The following is a 7,675-nucleotide window of genomic DNA, read 5'->3' on the forward strand; positions in this document are numbered from 1 at the left end:
CTGACACTAAGATGTTGCCACTCCTACTGGAGGCTTACATTGATTCTGCTACTGCCCCCAAACACCAGAGAATAGAAAAGTGACCATCTTGCCATCACTAGGCTTCCCCAGAATTTGGTGATCCTCAGATCTGGGGATTTGGTTTTGGTTTCTCTCTTCCAAGAGGAGTTTATTGATTTCTTCACTTTCTGGAACAGACTCTGAAAGGACACCACACAGAGACATCCCTGTCAGATGTGTTTTCACACATATCCACCCTGTCATTAAAACAACAAAAATCCCCCCCACACACACACACACATTTGGCCCTAAGCTAGCCTTAGCTTTTAAATTAGGTTGGAAAAAGCTCAAAGGGCAACAGCTGTAAAACCATTGTGAAGCAAAATACAAATAAACCAAAATACAATAAAGCCGAAATTAAATCAGCTCTTCACGTAACTCTGGCAGATACACACATGCACACGCTAATGGCCAGGCAAGCTTGGTGGGGCACTGGCCTGCATATCACTCAAGGCTCAAAATGACAACATTCTCCTAGGAAGAAGGGAAAGAAAGGGAGCCAGCTTCCTGCATCAAGTGAAACAATAATCCTGAGCTGCAAGAAAAAGCTACCAAGTCTTCAGATGGTGAATTATTTATCCATTGACATGGAACAATACACACACTGTAGTCAATGTGCAAGATTCCCAATATGTGTTGCATTAGAAAGCAAAGAGACTTAGTTATATAATTATTCATTTTTCATTGGGGGGAACACCAACGCCCTCCCTAATCTGCTTTAAAACCTGTTATTACCCACAAGGGACTCTAAATGTCTCCAGGCAGCTCTTTTGTAGGTGATCGGTTATTACAATATTAAAACTGAATGATGGTGCTGGTGAAAGGTGCCCAATTCAAGCCCTGGAATCTTTTCAGAAACCACAGAACAGGTCTAGCACCGGCTATATCTAGGCATGTCTCCCCGGAAAACCTCCTGCAGATGGGCTCCTGTTCCTTTTTTCGTTTCTTCCCATGTCCATTTCTATAGGTCTATATAAAGTATAAGCTCTTAGGGGTAGGGGTCCTGTCTTCAAATCAGTCTGTATAGCACCTTTCATAGGGGTGCTAGGTGAATAATAATAATGTGCCTCGTTGCCAGTGCAGAGGGACCCACCTTCTGAAGGTCAGTTTTCCTGCCCTGATGAGTGATGGGCTTCAGTGCTGAGATCACGAACAAGGGTGCCTGTTAATGTCACACATAACTGTGGTTTCCATGATGTGGACTCCTGTCCACTAGGAACTGGACTGAGATGAACAATCTCAATTCACAGAGGAGTCACTGAGCTGCTGTCAGATTGTAACCACTTCCTACTGACCTGGTCTGGATTGGCAACAGTTACCCAGAGGGGAAAAACTTTGTATCTTGTTACCAAACCTCTGAGCTAGCTCTTAATTATTTTAATCTTTAATTAGAGGTAGGTTACTCAGTTAACCAGTAGAGACACTGCCAGCCTGAGAATAACAAACATGAATGCCTCTGCAGATAGAGAAACCGAGAACCTAAAATGCCACCTTTTTAGAAGGGACCCAGTGAGCTGGCATTGAGGGGGTGTGTGGCATTGCCAGGCAATGGGACATAAAATAACACAGCATCACATGATGTGTTGATCTCAGTCTTCTTCTTGGGGCAAATGTTTAGCACCTGCTTTACCTGCTTCACAACCCATTACTCACTCCAGGCAGCCCCTTCATAGGTGACTGGTTATTTACACAATATTAAAACTGACTGGTGAGGCTGGTGAAAGGTGCCCAATCTTCTTTGAAAACTCAGAACCGGTCCAGTTTCCTCTTGGTGGGTCTCAGTCCAATTCCAAGCGGACTCGTGTCCTCATCACAAAACCCACCAAAACAGTTAATTCTAATTGACTCTTTGCTGGCAGTCCCAGTAGAGAGGCCAAGGGCTGAACAGAGTGAATTCCTCTTTTAGGCCTACAGACAGTCCATACAGGTCATGGTTGAGGCACATTGCATGGCCGCTGCCTGTTCTGTGGATCAGTAGAGAAGTTCAGACTCCAACTCACTCCTTCTAGCACCTTCCATCAGCATTCAGTTCACAAACATTCTATTTTTTAAATGACGGGGATGCAACATTACAGAAAGCTGTATCCTGAGACCATATCTAGGGTATTCAAAGGGAAGGCTGGAATTCTGCCTTGTTTTACCCACATATATCAGTGCACAGGCTACTTCGTACAAGATACGATCTCGTCAGCACCTGGGTGTTATGGAGTTTGGTATAAATCCCAAAGATCTAAGAGACTCCCATGATAATCAGACACAGTGGGGAACGTTAGAGACACAACAACAGTGACATGGATTTTTCACAAAGTTTGCCATGAACCTAATTCACTCTCAGACTGAGGATCTATGCAGTCAGTTTGCATGCAGCCATTCTGTGCGAGGCACAAATATATCTGAACCGAAACACCACAGACAAGATACTGAAAATAAATCACCCATTGTTCACCTGAGGAAGCCATTGTCAGCTTTTGTTGTGCCGGTCCACCCTAGTAAAAATACAGTGGATGGGTGCAAATGAAATGGGTTTTTCAGCTGATTGTGGAGAAGACACCATGAACATTACTTGGACTTCAATGTGGAGGGCAGAGTAGACCTCATTGGGTTTAATGACACATGAGACTAGCTTCAGGGCATGGCTACACTTGCAGATGTAGAGTACTTTGAGTTAAACCAGCCTTCGTAGAGCGCAGTAGGGAAAGCGTTGCGGTCTGTCCACACTGACAGCTTCAGGTGCACTGGCGTGGCCACATTTGAGGCACTTGCAGCAGCATTGGGAGTGGTGCATTATGGGTAGCTATCCCAGCATGCAAGTGACTGCAACCTGCTTTTCAAATGGGGGGTGGAGTGTGACAGGGAGTATGTTGTGTGTATGTGGGGGGAGAAAGAGTGGGTTTTTGGGGGGCTGAGAGCATGTCAGCATGCTGTCTTGTAAGTTCAGAAAGCAGCAGACCCCCCCCACCCGGCCTTTCTCTCTCACACACAGCATTCCACACTATGGTTGCTTTGTCTCGGAGCAGATAAGCAGCCGGCTGTCAGAAACGGAGCTTTCAAAGGGCATATCCGCATTCCTGCAGCGATTCCAAAACAATGAGAAGAGTGGCCACTTGACTTAAGGGGATTATGGGATGTTTCCAGAGGCTGATCAGAGCGCAGTAAAGCAACACCTCGTTCACACTGGCACTGCGGCGCTCCAGCGGGGGCGCAGCAAACGTTATTCCACTCGTCAAGGTGGAGTACCAGCCGCGCTGTAGCCGCGGAGTCAGGGCGCTCTACGTGCCTTGCCACGGCGGACGGGTAGTGAGCTAGTGCGCCCGGGGCTCCTTTATTGTGCTGTAACTCGCAAGTGTAGCCAAGCCCTCAGTTAGACTGAAAATTGACTCTGAAGTTGATTAAATCCACCCTCTGCACAAGTTCCCTAGCTTTACACACTTGAGGCTGCTGTTGTTTTGCAGAAACTACTCTGAATTAAGGAAAGTACTGCTCCTGATAAAAGTATCATAAAACACATTTTTATCTAGTGATAGCAGTTCCAGAAACAAGCGAAACAACACACATGAAACTTTACACTCTCTTTACAATATATAATCAGCCAGATCAGCCAGTCAATGGTAAATAATGTAATAAAGGAACAGCCTGTGATAGCTCCTTTTAGGGCCTTTGCCTGCTTGGTTCCATAATCTGAACTGCATGGCAGCTCCCCTTTCCATTCTTCATTCCCTTTATTATCTTGGGGGTGGGGAGAGGGGAGATTGCCAAATTTGCTCTTTGCCTTCACTTTCCTTGCCCTTACACAATTTTGCTGCTAAGCACATTTCTGAACCATCTGATTACTGATGAAATACCTTGCTTAGATGACACATTTCATATGCTCTCACTGCCGTATTATTGCAGGGACAGTTGTTTGCTGGCCTGGATGTAAGGCAGGGGCATGGGTCCTTGTGCATCTCAGCAATTTGAAAGCTTCAGACATGAGTTAGTGGTGACTGTCATGCTGGATAGGAATCCACATCTTCAGCCTGAACAAAACAGCATGTCCAACTCTGCCAGAACTGGATCCAAACACCCTGAACTTTGAGAATTCACATATGGATCTAGATCTGACCTTTGCACCTCTGATCCATGTGAGTTAAGAACTTACCTTCCTAGGAGGTTGGAATCAAATCACTGTAAAGCCATTTTGTGGTGAATTTTCTATGAGTTGCAGTTGTATCAACTTGCACCCACACTTTGCAGTTGCAAACATCTGCATTTGCATTAATACTTGCTTGTACCCTTTAAACTGCACGTACTGGGGTGGGGCTAAAGTGCGGGTGCAATGCAGAGATGTGTGTGCACAGCTGTTAGACTATTTAAAGGGTGCTGACAAGGGTTGGAATTTTTAACAGGGTTTTCTATCTGCAAAGAGCAGGTGTAAGTAAGTGTGTGCGCAATTTGGTGCATAGTCCAGTGGAGTAGAGGCTGGATAGAGGTTCAACTGACAATTTACATTGCAGTGGTCATGGTGAGTTCTATGATTTCATTGCATCCTTTTGTAGGCACGGCCTACAGGCATTGCGTCTCCATACAGAGGACAAGATGCTTGGTCAGTGCCTGAGGGCTGGACTGTAGTGTCTGAGAAGTGAGTCCTCCCTAGATGAGGGGTTAGGGAGAATGAAAAGAAGGAAAGGGCTGTCTCATGTGGCATTACTGCTGAAGTTTAGGAAACTGTAAGGAGATTAACTTGCTGGCTATTCTCCGGTGTGCCACATGCATTTAAATTTTGGTTAAATGGTTGATAAAATGAAACAGTTTGATGCACGCTATGAGTCTAATGTTACTAACTGTACAGGTGCAATTGTCTGCACAAAACTATGCATGAAATTGTATGCTTAATTTGTGCACATAGTTGTCTTGTTTACACAGAGCTGGAACTAGAATGCTGCTGTCATCACAACCACTCCAGTTCCTTCCACAGCCAACTCCTAACCAGCCAGAGGGCCTAGAGAACATAGGAACAGAAGACCAGCCATACTGGGTCAGACCAAAGGTCCATCTAGCCCAGTAGCCTATCTTCCGACAGTGGCCACTGCCAGGTGCCCCAGAAGGAATGAACAGAACAGGTAATCATCAAGTGATCCGTCCCCTGTTGCCCATTCCCAGCTTCTGGCAAATAGAGGCTAGGGACACCATCACTGCCCATCCTGGCTAATAGCCATTGAGGGACCTATCCTCCATGAATGTATCTAGTTCTTTTCTGAACCCTGTTATAGTCTTGGCCTTCACAACATCCTCTGGCAAAGAGTTCCACAGGTTGACTGTGTGTTGTGTGAAGAAATACTTCCTTTTGTTTGTTTTAAATCTGCTGCCTATTCATTTCATTTGGTGACCCCTAGTTCTTGTGTTATGAGAAGGAAAGGAAAGTTTTTTCTCATTGTATTAGATTCCTTTTCCCTGTCACTTATCGATTATATAATCTTACTACATTATTGACTTCTTTGCTTTCAGCTTCCTCTGCACAAATTAACAGCTCTGCAAATTGACTGCCACACCTTGGGCTCAAGTTAGTTCCTGTGCCTGGTTCTTCCATGTAGAAATGCCACCTATTGCATCACCATCACAGCCTACGTTTACCAGTACGCCTCTAATCCATGAGTGCTTGCATAATGCAGGAGGCCAAATTTATCCCTGGTGTAACTCCATTGACTTCAGAATGGATTTGGCGCCAGGAGCTGAGTTTCCGTAGCAGTGCCATCCATCTGGAGATCTTGGCCATCAGGCCTCATTGTGCTTGGAGCACAGCTATTGCTTTCTTAAGCAGAGAGTTGGATGCCCGATTCCAAATAAAAATGAATGGGACTCAATGTGTCCAAATCCCTTATCTTTGAAAATCTCAGCCATAGGCTCTTGACAGTGCACACTGATAGCTACTTAGTTTCTTCAAGCGATGCATTGTCCTGGAACTGTTGCCATGGTTCACTGAACTGGAACGTTGACCCTCTGTAGCTTTCGTATTTGGACCTTATATCTGCTTAGCCAGTCTTTCACTTTAACCAGTGCATTCATGTGGCACACTTTTAATCCCTCACTGCCTCTGAAGAACAGTAATTTTAGCTGAAATCCTGGCCTCGTTGAAGTCAATGGTTGTTTTGCCATTGACTTAAATGAGGCTAGCATTTCACCTTCTGTCCCAATGAGAGCACTGAGCCTTCTCATGGAAGAAGTGCTTGCATGTATTATGTGCAAGGTAAAAAGGAGATGAGCTGGGCAGCCTGATCCTGCATTAAGGAAAGTCCCATTGCACAGCTACCGAGTAGGAGCCAAAGAGGGGAGCATGTAGCTAAGCATCTAATAAACACATTCATTCTCCTTAGACCCAACCATTCTATGCCCATGACATACTGGGGGCTTTTTGCAAGAAAGGTGGAAGGAAACACGACAGAATAGGAGCAGACTCCAGCTCCAAACTGGCACTTGAGGGTCTTGGTTGGTTGCTCTTGCATTCTTATCTGTGCTTTTGGTCAAACAAGGCAAAGGGAATAGAACAGCTAATGGGGGCAGAAGGGAAAAATCATCCATAAAAGAAACTGAATGTTGAAAATAATGCAAACAATTCTCTAGTGTGAGCGTGAGTGTTTGTCTTGGCCACAGATCTAACCTAACAACTCTCTCTCACTATGTTGCCTTTTCTTTCTCTTTTTTTGACAAAGCTTTGTGCCATATAGGATGGTTCCTCAGGCTGGAGGAAGTAGTGGAGGAGTGCGCTACATCCATATCAATAAACAGAGGTGATCTTGGATTAGCGATGACTAAGGCAGGACATTCTAATAATCTGCAAATATCTGAAGTCTGTAAATATCAGAGAGAGAGAAAGTGGATTTACTTAGGGTGTTACAAGTGGAATAATTAAGAGTAATAGGTAAGACTAACCAATGGAAAATTTAGGCTTAAATATCAGGAAGTTTCCTAACAGTGATTTCTATTAGACTGTAGAATTTTCCCATAAGGGAAGTGGTGGAAACAGGAAACCTCATATTTTGAGACATTTTTCAAATTAGATTGGATCAAGGTACTGAAGAATAGACTCTTGCAAAGAGAGATTAAGTAGATAATCTAATAGCCTTTTTTTTTGTCTCTAAAGTATCTTATTCTATAAACCACACAATGCATGGCAGACAAATCAGTTATATTAAAAATGGATTAAACACAATCACAGATCTTTTTAAATGGTTTGTGATCTTAAGCATTCAGTTTGTCTGAAAGAATTAAAGTTTCTAGCCCATATATTGCTGTAAACTAGTTTCATGGAGTATACTTAATAGGCATAAAGCCATTTAAAAGGGACTTCTCTGGGTCCTTGTGCTGGATAATAGGAATGGATGTGAACTGATATGTTTAATTTCTGTGTGAGCATGAGAAGGAATAAAAAAGCAAATGCAATTTTTAAAGGTCCCGAAAGGACAAAGGCCATGAAATTGTTCTTTATATTAACTTTTAAAAATGTATTTGTGTAGCCATTTGTTTGATGTAGTAGAGGACAACTACATTTGTGTTTTAATTATACAAACGGATACAGTAACAGAGCAATTAGAACCTGATCCAAAGCCCCTTAGGTCAAGCAGAATATTTCCATCTGAAT

At 43.8% G+C, this 7,675-nt stretch overlaps 1 long non-coding RNA gene across 1 annotated transcript; it reads left to right on the plus strand.

The window, feature by feature from the left end:
• The first annotated feature begins 3,977 nt into the window (after positions 1–3,977).
• LOC140915241 (uncharacterized) lies at positions 3,978–7,466 on the plus strand. Its single transcript, XR_012160110.2, has 3 exons — positions 3,978–4,181; positions 4,963–5,159; positions 5,545–7,466. It is a non-coding gene; the product is annotated as an uncharacterized LOC140915241 (long non-coding RNA).
• Positions 7,467–7,675: the final 209 nt, after the last annotated feature.

Source organism: Lepidochelys kempii, chromosome 7, assembly GCF_965140285.1.
Source record: "Lepidochelys kempii isolate rLepKem1 chromosome 7, rLepKem1.hap1, whole genome shotgun sequence".
Classification (NCBI taxonomy): Eukaryota; Metazoa; Chordata; order Testudines; family Cheloniidae; genus Lepidochelys; species Lepidochelys kempii.